The sequence below is a fragment of the Sciurus vulgaris genome (assembly GCF_902686455.1).
Source record: "Sciurus vulgaris genome assembly, chromosome: 5".
Lineage (NCBI taxonomy): Eukaryota > Metazoa > Chordata > Mammalia > Rodentia > Sciuridae > Sciurus > Sciurus vulgaris.
Window position 1 is genome coordinate 163,490,895 of NC_136465.1, and position 13,196 is coordinate 163,504,090.

At 42.0% G+C, this 13,196-nt stretch overlaps 1 protein-coding gene across 1 annotated transcript in view; it reads right to left on the bottom strand.

Moving 5' to 3' along the window:
* The window catches only part of NT5DC3 (5'-nucleotidase domain containing 3), a 55,439-nt gene that overhangs the window by 41,021 nt on the left and 1,222 nt on the right, over positions 1 to 13,196 (bottom strand). The window lies entirely within an intron of this gene.

The following is a 13,196-nucleotide window of genomic DNA, read 5'->3' on the forward strand; positions in this document are numbered from 1 at the left end:
ACAAGTTTGAGGCCAGTCTCAGCAATTCAGCAAGGCCCTAAGCAACTTAGCAAAACCCTGTCTCAAAATAAAAAATAAAAAGAGTTGGGGATGTGGCTCCATGGTTAAGCACCCCTGGGTTCTATCCCCAGGGGGACAACTGAGGAAACTAAAGGAGGTGAGTTTCTCAAAGTTAAGAACCAACTCATTAAACTAGAAAAATTCTCTAAAAAAGACCCAGCCTGATCCATCAGCGAGGCCCCACTTCCCTACCTGAACTCTGCAACGCAGGGCTGTAAAGCGAACTGAGCAAGCCCAGCCTCTCCCAGGCCCGGCTAATGCCTGACAGGCCACCGCAGCAGCCGAGGAAGGTGGCTCTTCTTCCACCAGCTGAATGTGTGGTTTTAACGCATGGGAAACCATGAGGACATTTTGTAAAGCCTTTTACTTTTTTCTGTTCTGTTGTCTTTTCTCTCGAAGCCATCTTCTCAAATTAGGAAGCAGTGTCAAGACTATGCTGGCCACAACCGTGACAGGAACTCACCACGCTGATGTCCTGAGGAGGAGGATGCTCACCAAGGCGGAGCCGGCGGCTTCCCTCCACTCTGAACCAGTCGGACCACACTGGCTCCCTGAGGTCAGAACCATGCGGACAGTCTAGATTGCCTGCCAAGAGGAATTGCCACAGTACTGAAGTCAGAGGGTCACAGTGGTGACGCCTGGCTGCCATCTTACACTGGAGCAACCACGACAGACGTAAGAGGGGAATCGGAAGAACTCTGCTCAGTCGTATGAATAAAGTTGGCGGCCTTGTGATCATGACGAATTCACAGATCCCAGCTGGCCACTAACCAGGGCTGTGGGCAAAGGGGCTCCTTCTTCCAGCAGAGACCCCACAACTTTCAGGGCCCTCTGCACTCGCCAGAGTCTAGGGATCGCTCCTGTTTAGGCACTCCTTCCTACCTGAAAATGAACACCGTTATGCAGCAACGTCCTCCCTTAAGCCCGTCTACTGCTGCTTTTCCTTATGGCCACAGGATCATGAACATCCTCCACCTAAATAAAGGACTAAAGAACACATCATGCTATTTGTAAGACAGAAAGAAAGGTACAAAGGCAACACAAACAATACCCACATCCCCCAGCCAGCGAGGAAATAAAACCCTCCAGGAAGCACTGGAGGAAACCGTTTCCTCCAGCGCTCGAGAGCCTGTCATGCATTATTCCAAAGTGCCTCTGTGGGAGCAGCGGCACGAGTCAGTAATCCTGCAACTCAGGAGGCTGAGGCAAGAGGATCACAAGGGCAAGACCAGCCTCAGCAACTCGGTGAGGCCCTAAGCAAGATCCTGTCTCAAAAAAGTAAAAGGGTTGGGGATGTGGCTTTGAGGTAAAGCACCCCCAGGTTCAATTCCCCCTAATCCCCCAAAAAGTGCCAAGAAGAAAATGATCGTATTCTACTACTTTTTAAAGTGCATGTTATAGTTAAGACAGTGCAGAGAGCAAGCGACTGATGGATCAGCCTGGGTTTTTTTAGGGAATGTTTCTGGATTCATGGGTTGGCCCTCGATTTTGAATAACCAGTCTCCTGCCTCAGACCTCACACAACCCTCAATTTTCTGTTTCCCACTCTCCTACCTTAGAGTTTCACAATGCACATACATATCCCTACAAGTAACTTACAGTATTTTTCTGTGTTTTTAAACCTTTTATAACTGATACATGTCTGCAACTTTTTTTCAACTTGACATTGTTCTTGTGAGACAGCATACTTCCCTATTTGCTGCTGGTATATAAATGCAATTCTAGTTCAGAAATCAGCTTAAGGGGCCAGTTAGTAAACATCTTGGGCTCTGCAGGTCAGTCTCCGCCGCATACTCAACTCTGATGTCATAGCACAAAGGAGTCCGCCTCAAAAGGAAAGGAAAGGAAAGGAAAGGAAAGAAAAGAAAAAGAGAGAGAAAGAGAAAGAGACAGAGGGAGGGAGGGAGGGAGAAGGGGGAGGAGAGAGGGGGAGGGGGAGAGAGGGAGAGAGAAAGTGGCTGTACTTCAAAAAAGCTGCATATGCAAAAAGAGACAACAGGCTAGTACTGACGGGTCCTCCAACTGTAGTTTGCAGTGCTTCCTGTAGTTAACAGATTTCCTCTTATAATACCATTTCAATATTTGCCTGACAGTGCTAACTCAGTGGTTTTCTTTGGCATTTTCCCATTTTATTAATTCCAACCTTTCTACCTCTTTGTTTAGGATGTATTTCTTACAAGCAGTATCCAGCTGGACTTCGCTTCTTTTATCTGCTGACAGTCCATCTTCATCTAAGCTTATCACGATTACTGGTATTTCTGGAATTATTTCACCATCATATTTTGTGCTATTTTTTGCTTCTATTGTTTCTCTGACCTACTCCCCTGTCCTGTTTTGGGCTGATTTCTGTGTTGTCAACATTTGTTTAGATTTATTCCATATCTACCAATTTCTTTGTTCTCCATTTTCTTTTGCATCTTAGACACTGATTTGGGGATAACTCTCCTCCACCACCATGATACATTTACAGGTTGAGAATCCCTCATCTGAAATACTTGGACCAGAATTTTTTTCAGATTTTGGAATATAAATACATACATCATAACGAGTATCTTGGGGATGGGAACCAAGCCTACATGTGAAATCCACTTATGTTTCAGATATACCTTGCACACAGAGGCTAAAGGTAATTTTATGCATTATTTGTAGTGTGTAGTTTTGACTGTGACCCATCACATGAGGTCAGGTATGGAATTTTCCACTTGAGGCTTCGTGTTTATGCTCAACAATTTTCAGATTTTGGAGCATTTCAGATTATGGATTTTCAGGTTAAAGATGTTCAACCTGCACATCCTTCAGAAGTTGCTTTATTGAGTTCTTTTGGGGGTAAACCTTGAGTTTTATCTAAAAATGTCCTTACTCTCATTCTTAAATGATGATTTAGATGGGCACAGAATTCTAAATTGACATTCGTCTCTTAGCACTTAGAAGTAATTCTTCTGTCTTGAAGTTTCCAGTACAGCTGTTCAAAAGTCTGCTATCCGTAGTCTCTCACTCCTTCGTAGCAGTAATACTAACAGCATTGACACTTTCATGGGGTTTACTATGTGCTAGGTATAGTTTGAAGAACTCAACATATATTGACTCGTTTAAACCTAACAATCCTGGAAAACAGGTAATATTATTATCCACATTTTATATAGAAGAAAACTGAGGCCCACAGAAGTCACATAGCTTGAACGTATGAAGTAAGAATTTGAACCCAGATATTCTTGCTCCATGGTCTATATTCAACTACTGTGCTTTTGGGTCTGTCTTCTGGATGCTTCTAGGATCTTCTCTTTGTTTTTTAAATGTACTACTTCTTATAAACCCAGTATGAGATTTGTTGTGTTTCCAAAATCTGAGGATTCTTTCATTAGGTCTAGAAAAGTCTTAGCAATTATTCCTCTCTCCCATTTCCCTCTCAATCTCCTGCTGAAACTCCAATTTCACATTACTTATCTCCTTCTACTATTCAGTAAACTGCATTCATAATATCCATCTCTTTGCCTGTCATATGCAGGGCAATTTTCTCAGATTTATCTTTCAACTCATTCTTTCTTTGCCTTTGTCTAATCTCCTAGTTGAAATCATTATTCCACTGGGCTGGGAAAGTGGCTCAGTGGTAGAATACTTGCCTGGCATGTGTTAGGCCACAGGTTCAATTTCCAGTACCATAAATAAATAAACAATCATTCCACTGAATTTGTTTATTTCAAAAATTAAAATTTTAATTTTTAGAGAGTCTATTTGATTCTTTCGGAAAATCTGCCTGATCATTTCAGTAGTTCTCATAATCCTTGCTTACATTTTCAATCTTGCCTTTCATTTCTCCAACAGTTTTAAATGTTATCAGATGCCACTATATACAATCATTACCACCTAATAACTCCAATTTTTTAAAAATATTTTTTAGATGTTGATCGACATTTTATTCATTTGTTTATATGTGGTACTAAGGATCGAACCCAGTGCCTCACACATGCTAGGCAAGCGTTCTACCACTGAGCCACAACCCCAGCCCCAATAACTCCAATTTTTGAAGACCTACTCATACTAATTCTGCTGTTCGCTAATCCATCTGATTCTCACTTATGATGGTTTATCCATGCATTTTTAAATTTTGGATTGTGAGCTCATTTCTGATGGCTGTAATCTGGAGAATCCTGGGCACCTGAGTTTAAGGTCTGTCATTCAGGGTGAGTTTGTATTTGTTTCTACCAGGAGTCCCAGGTCACAATAGCTCATTTTTAGTTAATTTCTCTGTTTGGGATTACTAAACCAAATATTTAAGTCATCTTTTTGTTGCTGTGACCAAAATACCTGACAAAAACTACTTAGAGGAAGAAAACTTTAATTTTGGGGTCAACGGTTTCAGAGGTGTCAGTTCATGGTCAGTGGACTCCATTGCTCTGGGCCTGGGATGAGACAGCAATCCTTGCCCCGCTCAAGGCGGTCAGGAAGCAGAGAGAGGAAAGGGAAAGGGAACACAGGGAAGATGCACCCCTCCAGGAGACGCCCGAAGAAGTGACCCACCTCCTCCGGCCACAGCCCACCTGCTCACAGTTAACACCCAGTCAGTCCATTCAAACTAGGATGAATGATTCATTTGCAGCTCTCGCAATCCAATTATTTCATCTCAGAACATTCCTGCATTAACACAGGAACTTTCAGGGGGACACCTCATACCCAAACTAAAACACCATGAGAACAATAAATTCAACCTCAAACCTGTGGGAGGACTAGTTTAGGATTACAAGGTCATGGGAGACTTCCACAAACATCACTCCAGGAAAAAAAAAAAAAAAAAATCTAGAGCAAAAGCCAAGAGAGACAAAGGTCCCTATTGTCTCCCTGCATAGAAGGAAACACTTTGTGGCCACCAGATTTACAAGAGCATCTCAAACAGTATGTGTGAATGAGCCCAAGGCTGAGTCTTCCCTGCCAACAGCAAACCCGGGAAAGCCCCACACAACTGGCCGCCAGCAGCTCCCAAGGCGCTGCTCCCCATTCTGCCTTCAGCCCCCTCTTCTTCATTAGTCCCTAGATTTTCTCTCCAGTATCTCAAAGTTCAGTTATGCATTTAAAAGAAGGCCCTTTGAATTTTTTTCAGCATGTAAAAAGGTTTTTGGATTAGCTAGTTGGCCAGACTGCTGGAAGTCAAAGTTCCAAAGAAAACTTTTGAAGGGTAGAGGACCTGTTTCCAGACATTTTTAAGAGTTCAACAAAGGACTGGTTTCTAAATCCAGTCTGTAAAAACAGATTCCCGGGTCCTGTCCCAAACCTGATGAATCAGAATCTCCAAGGTCAGGGCTCCAAATCTTCATTTTTAAACAAGCTCTCCAGATGATCCCAACGTGAACCATTAGATTTTTTTTTTTAATTCTTCTTCAAAGGTTGACAACAAAAATACCCGTTAATCTCCTTTTTACATTTTACCTCCCTTCGATTCATCTTTCACTAGGGCATAAATCCTGGATAGTGTAAAGAAGAAAATGAATTCCACATTCCAACTGGTGATCACCCAGCCATCTCCATGGCAGTTTCAGAAAACCATGACCCTCGGCAGCCGGGCAGGTCAAAGATGGACTGACACTCTGCCGAGGCAGGCTTCTTGATATTAGGTGCAATTTTTTAATCTAGAAGACAGTCTCCAGCTGAGTTCCTGTGGGCACAGCATGCCAGCACCCCTCAGTCCTTCACACTGCACAGGGAGGGCCTTCACGGGGCGCTCCTTGGCACCAGGAGAAATGCTCTGCCCCCCACACCGAAATCATGTGCAAAATGGTGTGTGAAAGCGTTGTGTGTGATAGTGCAAATGTGCCTATTCTTCTAGAGACGGAAGACACAGCTCTCTCCAGATTCTCCCAGGGTGCTGACCCTTTACCCTGCGTCCCTGTGGCACAGAAGCCTATTTCTAATTGTGCAATTAAGCATCTTCCAGCACTACTAACATCCATTCTTGTTGACATATTAGAACTTCCCAAGTATATTCTTTAGAACCTCAAAACAGAGTTAATACCTCAAAAAAGGGGCTCCACGATTACATTTATCTGCATTCTCCCTCTTGAAGAGCACCACCCTAAAGCTGGTGCTGAGAAGACCAACTATAATGGAACTTTAATGTACAGTTTCTGCTTTTCTTTAACTACATTTCTCAGAAGATAGTGGAATACAGTCTGTGAAAATATTGGTTGGATTTTCAAATTATCCCAAGAGTACATCGTTAGTCCACTGCAGTTCTTGAGAAATTTATGCTTACTACCATTATTTATGTTACATATTATTACATATTATGTTTCCTGTTTATTTTATATATGATGCCTTTACATCACTGTGTCCTCACTAGATACATAATTTTTATTGAATATTAAACACTCTCAACCCAGAACTTTGAAACCCTTCAACACCTTATAAAAGCCAAAACTCCACACTAATTGCCAAACTTTTTTCCACAGTTTAATACATGCCATAGCCTCAGGCAATCAGCCGAATATTTTAAAGAGTGCAGTCTCTGAGATTATTTCTAAAATTAAAAAAAAAAAAAAAAAAAATAGCCCAAACCAGACAGAGACTCATCGAGGAAAGAAAATTTCAGACCGATATCATTAATGAACATTGACGCAAAAATTCTCAATAAAATTTTAGCAAATCGCATATAAAAATATATTAAAAAGATAGTGCACCACGATCAAGTGGGTTTCATCCCAGGGATGCAAGGTTGGTTCAACATCAGGAAATCTATAAATGTCATTCACCACATCAATAGACTTAAAGTCAAGAATCACATGATTATTTCAATAGATGCAGAAAAAGCATTTGATAAAATACAACACCCCTTCATGCTCAAAACACTAGAAAAAATAGGGATAGTGGGAACATTCCTTAACATTGTAAAGGCCATCTATGCTAAGCCCATGGCTAATATCATTCTAAATGGTGAAAAACTGAAAGCATTCCCCCTAAAAACTGGAACAAGACAGGGATGCCCTCTTTCACCACTTCTATTCAACATCGTTCTTGAGACTCTGGCCAGAGCAATTAGACAGACCAAGGAAATTAAAGGAATACGAATAGGAAAAGAAGAACTCAAACTATCCCTATTTGCTGATGATATGATTATATACTTAGAGGAACCAGGAAATTCCACCAGAAAACTTTTAGAACTCATAAGTGAATTCAGTAAAGTAGCAGGTTACAAGATCAATGCTCATAAATCCAATGCATTTTTATACATAAGTGATGAATCCTCAGAAAGAGAAATTATGAAAATTACCCCATTCACGATAGCATCGAAAAAAATAAAATACTTGGGAATCAATCTCACAAAAGAGGTGAAAGACCTCTATAATGAAAACTACAGAACACTAAAGAAAGAAATTAAAGAAAACCTTAGAAGATGGAAAGATCTCCCATGTTCTTGGATAGGCCGAATTAATATTGTCAAAATGGCCATACTACCAAAAGTGCTATACAGATTCAATGCAATTCCAATTAAAATCCCAATGATGTACCTTACAGAAACAGAGCAAGCAATTATGAAATTCATCTGGAAGAATAAGAAACCCAGAATAGCTAAAGCAATCCTTCGCAGGAAAAATGAAGCAGGGGGTTTCACAATACCAGAACTTCAACTTTATTACAAAGCAATAGTAACAAAGACAGCATGGTATTGGTACCAAAATAGACAGATAGATCAATGGTACAGAATAGAGGACACGGACACAAACCCAAATAAATACAACTTTCTAATACTAGACAAAGGGGCCAAAAATATGCAATGGAGAAAAGATAGCCTCTTCAACAAATGGTGCTGGGAGAATTGGAAATCCATATGCAACAGAATGAAACTAAACCCATATCTCTCACCCTGCACAAAACTCAACTCAAAATGGATTAAGAACCTTGGAATCAGACCAGAGACTCTGCAGATTATAGAAGAAAAAGTAGGTCCCGATCTTCAACATGTCGGCCTAGGACCAGACTTCTTCAACAGGACTCCCATAAGCACAAGAAATAAAAGCAAGAATCAATAACTGGGATAGATTCAAACTAAAAAGCTTTCTCTCAGCAAAGGAAACTATCAGTAATGTGAAGAAAGAGCCTACAGAGTGGGAGAATATCTTTGCCAATCATACTTCAGATAGAGCACTAATCTCCAGAATCTATAAAGAACTCAAAAAACTCTACACCAAGAATACAAATAATCCAATCGACAAATGGGCTAAGGAAATGAACAGACACTTCACAGAAGAAGATGTACAAGCAATCAACAAACATATGAAAAATGTTCAACATCTCTAGTAATAAGAGAAATGCAAATCAAAACCACCCTAAGATTCCATCTCACCCCAATTAGAATGGCGATTATCAAAAATACAAGCAACAGGTGTTGGCGAGGATGTGGGGAGAAAGGTACACTCATACATTGCTGGTGGGGCTGCAAATTAGCGCAGCCACTCTGCAAAGCAGTGTGGAGATTCCTTAGAAAACTTGGAATGGAACCACCATTTGACCCAGCTATCCCACTCCTTGGTCTATACCCAAAGGACTTAAAATCAGCATACTACAGAGATACAGCCACATCAATGTTCATAGCTGCTCAATTCACAATAGCCAGATTGTGGAACCAACCTAGATGTCCTTCAATTGATGAGTGGATAAAGAAACTGTGGTATATATATACAATGGAATATTACTCTGCCATAAAGAACGATAAAATCATGGCATTTGCAGGCAAATGGATGAAATTGGAGACCATCATGCTAAGTGAGATAAGCCAATCTCAAAAAACTAAAAGACGAATGATTCGCTGATAAGTGGATGATGACACATAAGGGGGAGGGTGGGGGGAGTTAGTGTTAGGGTTAGGGTTAGGGTTAGGGTTAGAGTTAGAGTTAGAGAGGGGGACAAGAATGGAGGAAGAAAGGACTGTTTAGAGGGAAAAGAAGGGTGGGAGGGGTGGGGGGGAAGGGAAAGAATAATAGAATGAATCAAACAACATTACCATATGTAAATTTATGATCATACAAATGGTATGCCTTTAACCCATGTACAAACAGACAAACAACATGTATCCCATTTGTTTACAATAATAAAAAAAAAAAGGTGGCAATTGGAAAAAAAAAAAAAATAGACTACCCAAATATAAAGCTGAAGCAGTCCCTCTTGGAGGAGCAGGAACGCGTCCATTCTGTACACATGGAAGCCAGGCTAGCTATCTGACGGACACACATGTAAGACCAGGGATCACGCTTGAAGAGCACACACAGGCACCGGCACAGCAGCACACATCTGTAATCCCAGCCACTCAGGAGGCTAAAGCAGGAGGACTGCAAGTTGGAGGCCAGGCTCAGCAACCTAGTGAGACCCTAAGATATTTAATGAGACCCTGTTTCAAAATAAAAAATAAAATGTCCTGGTGATATGGCTCAGTGGTGGAGCGCCCATGGGTCCAATCCCTAGTGGTGGTGGTGGCGGTGGTTATAGTGGAAGAGGAGGAGGAGAAAGAAAAGGAGGAAGAGGAAAAGGAGGAGGAAGACAACCATGACCACACATACAGCACAAGAGAAAATAACGAGCCACCCACAAATATATTTAGCCTTTTAAATTTTAGGCACCCAGCCATTTCTTAGAACTTGTCACTTTAGAACATGGTTCCTCAACCTTGGCACCGTTGGTGACGTCTGCAGCCAGATAAATCTGTTCCAGGACATTCTCCTACACACATCGGATGTTTAGCAGCACCCCAACATCTACCCACCAGAGGCTGGCAGCCACCACACCCCTCCCACAGTTGTGACAAACTAAAAGGTCTCCAGATGTCACCAAATATCCTCTGGGGTGAGGAGATCACGAAACTGCCCCTTCTGTGTCCCACTGAAAACCATTGTTCTATTGCAGCATCTACCACTTTTGCTAAAGGCTATAAAGCAATTTCCTTTCCTAAAATACAAAGAACCTTCCATTTGGGCTGAGTTTGAAACATGCATAAACATCTTCACATAAACATTACACTTCAGAAAGTCTCAAGGTAAAATCAAAACAGGGGCCAGGCATGGCGGCACATGCTATAATTCCAGCCACTTGGGAGTCTGAGGTGGGAGAAGCTCCAGTCAAGGCCAGCCTGGCAGCTTAGTGAGAGCATGTCTCAAAATAAAAAAGGCTGGGGTAGAGTGGACACTCTTAGTGGTACAGTGGCACTGGGTTCAATTCCTTGTACCAAAAAAGAAAGAAAGAAAGAAAGAAAGAAAAAGTCAAAACAGGAAGAAATTCCAACTGAGGGATTCTTTACAGTGTGTGACCAATCCTCCTTAAAACTGTCAAGATCATTAACTAGCCCAAAGAGCCGAAGGGGACATGACAATTAAATGAAGCGTGCCATCCTGGATGGGATCCTAGAACAGAAAAAGGACACCACGTAAAAACAGAAAATCTGAGTAAAGTTTGGGTAATGTATCAAAATTGGTGTGGTGACATCCACACCACAGTAAAGGGGGCATGCGCTTACAGAAACCGCAATTCACCTGTAAATCCAGACTAAGCTAAAAAAATAAAAGTTATTTTTTTTAAATCTTTTAAATGGATAAACAGGAGAATGGGAGAGAAAGAGGTTAAACTAAAAAGGGAAATGCAGCCCTTGCCTGCGCAGCCTTCCTTCTGGAAATCCGCCAAAGGAAGACACCTGAACTGATCGTGTGGCTTAAGGGAAGAAACGCAATGGCCAGACAGTGAGTAAATAAAATTCTTTTGTCAGAATGAGGAAGTGAGAAAATAAAATTGTTTTGTCCTCTTGTAACTTGGGGGGGAAAAGGATCAGTACGTTTCTGTATGGATGTCTATATGAATATCCGTGTTGCTCTGACCTCTTCTTCCTTGAAGACACAATTCAGGGGTCAGTTTCGGGAAGCAGGGAAGCATTTCCTGCATCGTGAAGCACTTTTCTGCTTCCCCTGGAGCCCTGGCTGTCACTCATCTGTTTACAGACTCACACTCATCCAACACTGGTCTACCACTTGGCACAGGCAGGTGCTCAGCCACTGGGGCCCCTCCCTCTCTGACTTGCCCATCCGTCAGTCAACAGCCTTTAAACCCACTGCTGGCTGCTGATAAATGCTAGCTGAATGGACTCAAGCTGGGCATGTATGTCCATGCAGACTTCAGCTGGAGGAGGGCAGGCATGGTACAGCCCCAGATAGTGCGAAGAAGGAAAAGCCAATTTCAAGGCCCTGAGTTGTCAGGGATAAGACAGGAACCATGTGTGTAGGTGCTGTGGACCTGAAGACAGGATGGGGTACAACACACACTTGTAATACTTGAAGAAACTTAGTATTCAGTCCAGTGGCCTCGTTTTACAGAGAAACTGAAGCCCAGAGAGATTAAGTGACTCGTTCAAGGTCACAGCTAGCTATGGCACTGTCCTCAGCCAAAGAACACTAGAATCCAGAGCTAAATTACCCACTTCCATCTGTGTCTATGACAGACAGTCATTTAATCACAGTGACTATCCACTGAGCACCTGATAGGAGCCAGGCCCACGCTGAAACCCCCCACCTGCTACCTCCTCAATGCAGCTGAAGACACTAATGTCAGGGAAAAGAGTAACTCAAGCTGTCACACTCCAACACCCCCGTGGATCATCACACCAAAGCCCAAACTCTGGTCCAGTGCTGATCTTTATCACCCAATGCTTCAGCTGCCGCATGCACCAGGCACTACTCTAAACACCCTCCTCAGACAGACGAATTTGTTCCTCACCAGAACCCTCTTACAGATGAAGAAACTGGAGCTTCACCACCTCTTCAGTTCTCACAGGCAAAAGGCAGCAAACCTTGTTCTTATAAAACTAAAGATGCAACTATTATTCAACCCAGAACTCGGGCACTTAGAGAAATGAAAAATGTACATTCAAACAAAAATCCCTACACAATATTTATGATTGCTCTATTTATACTGCCACAGACTGGGAACAAGCCAGATGTCCTCTGGACAAGCAAACTATGATTAAACGGTTCACTGTGCTTAAACAAATGGTTAAACTATGGTACACACAGAGCATGAACTACTACTCAGTGATAAAAAGGAGCGTGACATTGCCACAATACACAAGACGGCTTGGATAAAACTGAGGGGACTGCCAGGCACAGTGGGTCACACCCGTAATCCTAGCAGCTCAGGAGGCTGAGGCAAGAGGATCACAAGTTCAAAGCCAGCCTGAGAAACTTAGCGAGGCCCTACATAACTCAGTGACATCCTGTCTCTAAATAAAATATTTAAAAGGGCTGGGGATGTGGCTCAGTGGTTAAGAGTCCCTGGGCTCAATCCCCAGTACCAAAAAGAAATTGTGGGGATTATATTCAGTGAAAAAAGAAAAAAAAAAGGCAATCAATCACTCGGATGATTCCATCTAAGTGAAATTTTTGAAGTGACAAAACTTCAGAAATGGAGAACAGATAATGCTCCAGGGGCTGGGGACAAGGCAGCATCAGGAGGGAGGTGGATGTGGTAATAAGGACAATAGAAAGGATACTTGTGAACTGTTCTGTACCTTGACTGTGATGGTGGAGACACAAACCTACCTGTGACAAACTATTACACACACACACATACCAGTAAGAATAACCTGTGGAGCTGACAATGGTGGTGCACGCCTATAATCCCAGCCGCTCGGGAGGCTGAAGCAGGAGGATCACAATTTCAAGGCCAGCCTCAGCAACTTAGCAAGACCCTGTCTCTAAATAAAATATTTTTAAAAAGAAAAAAAAAAAAAAAAAAAAAAAAAACGTGGGGATGTGGCTCAGTGGTTAAACCCTCCTGGGTTCTATAACTGGCACTAAAAGAAAAAGAAAAAGAAAAAAGAATAACCTGTGGGCTATCAACATATACTCCCTATGATGCTGTACTGCCTTTTTGTAGAATGTTACCATTGGAAGAAGCCAGGTGAAAGGTATGCCAGATCTCTCTGTATTAACTCTTAAAACTGCATATTACTTCCATAAAATTTTCTATTAAAAAATATTTTGCCTGTCCCAAAGCCGGGCTGGATGATATTCTATATTTCTTTCATCTCTAAGAGCTGTAATTCCCAATGTCTCCAAAGTGAGTCCTCTTTCCATCACGCCACACACAGTTTCAAAAGCCAAAGCAAAATTAAA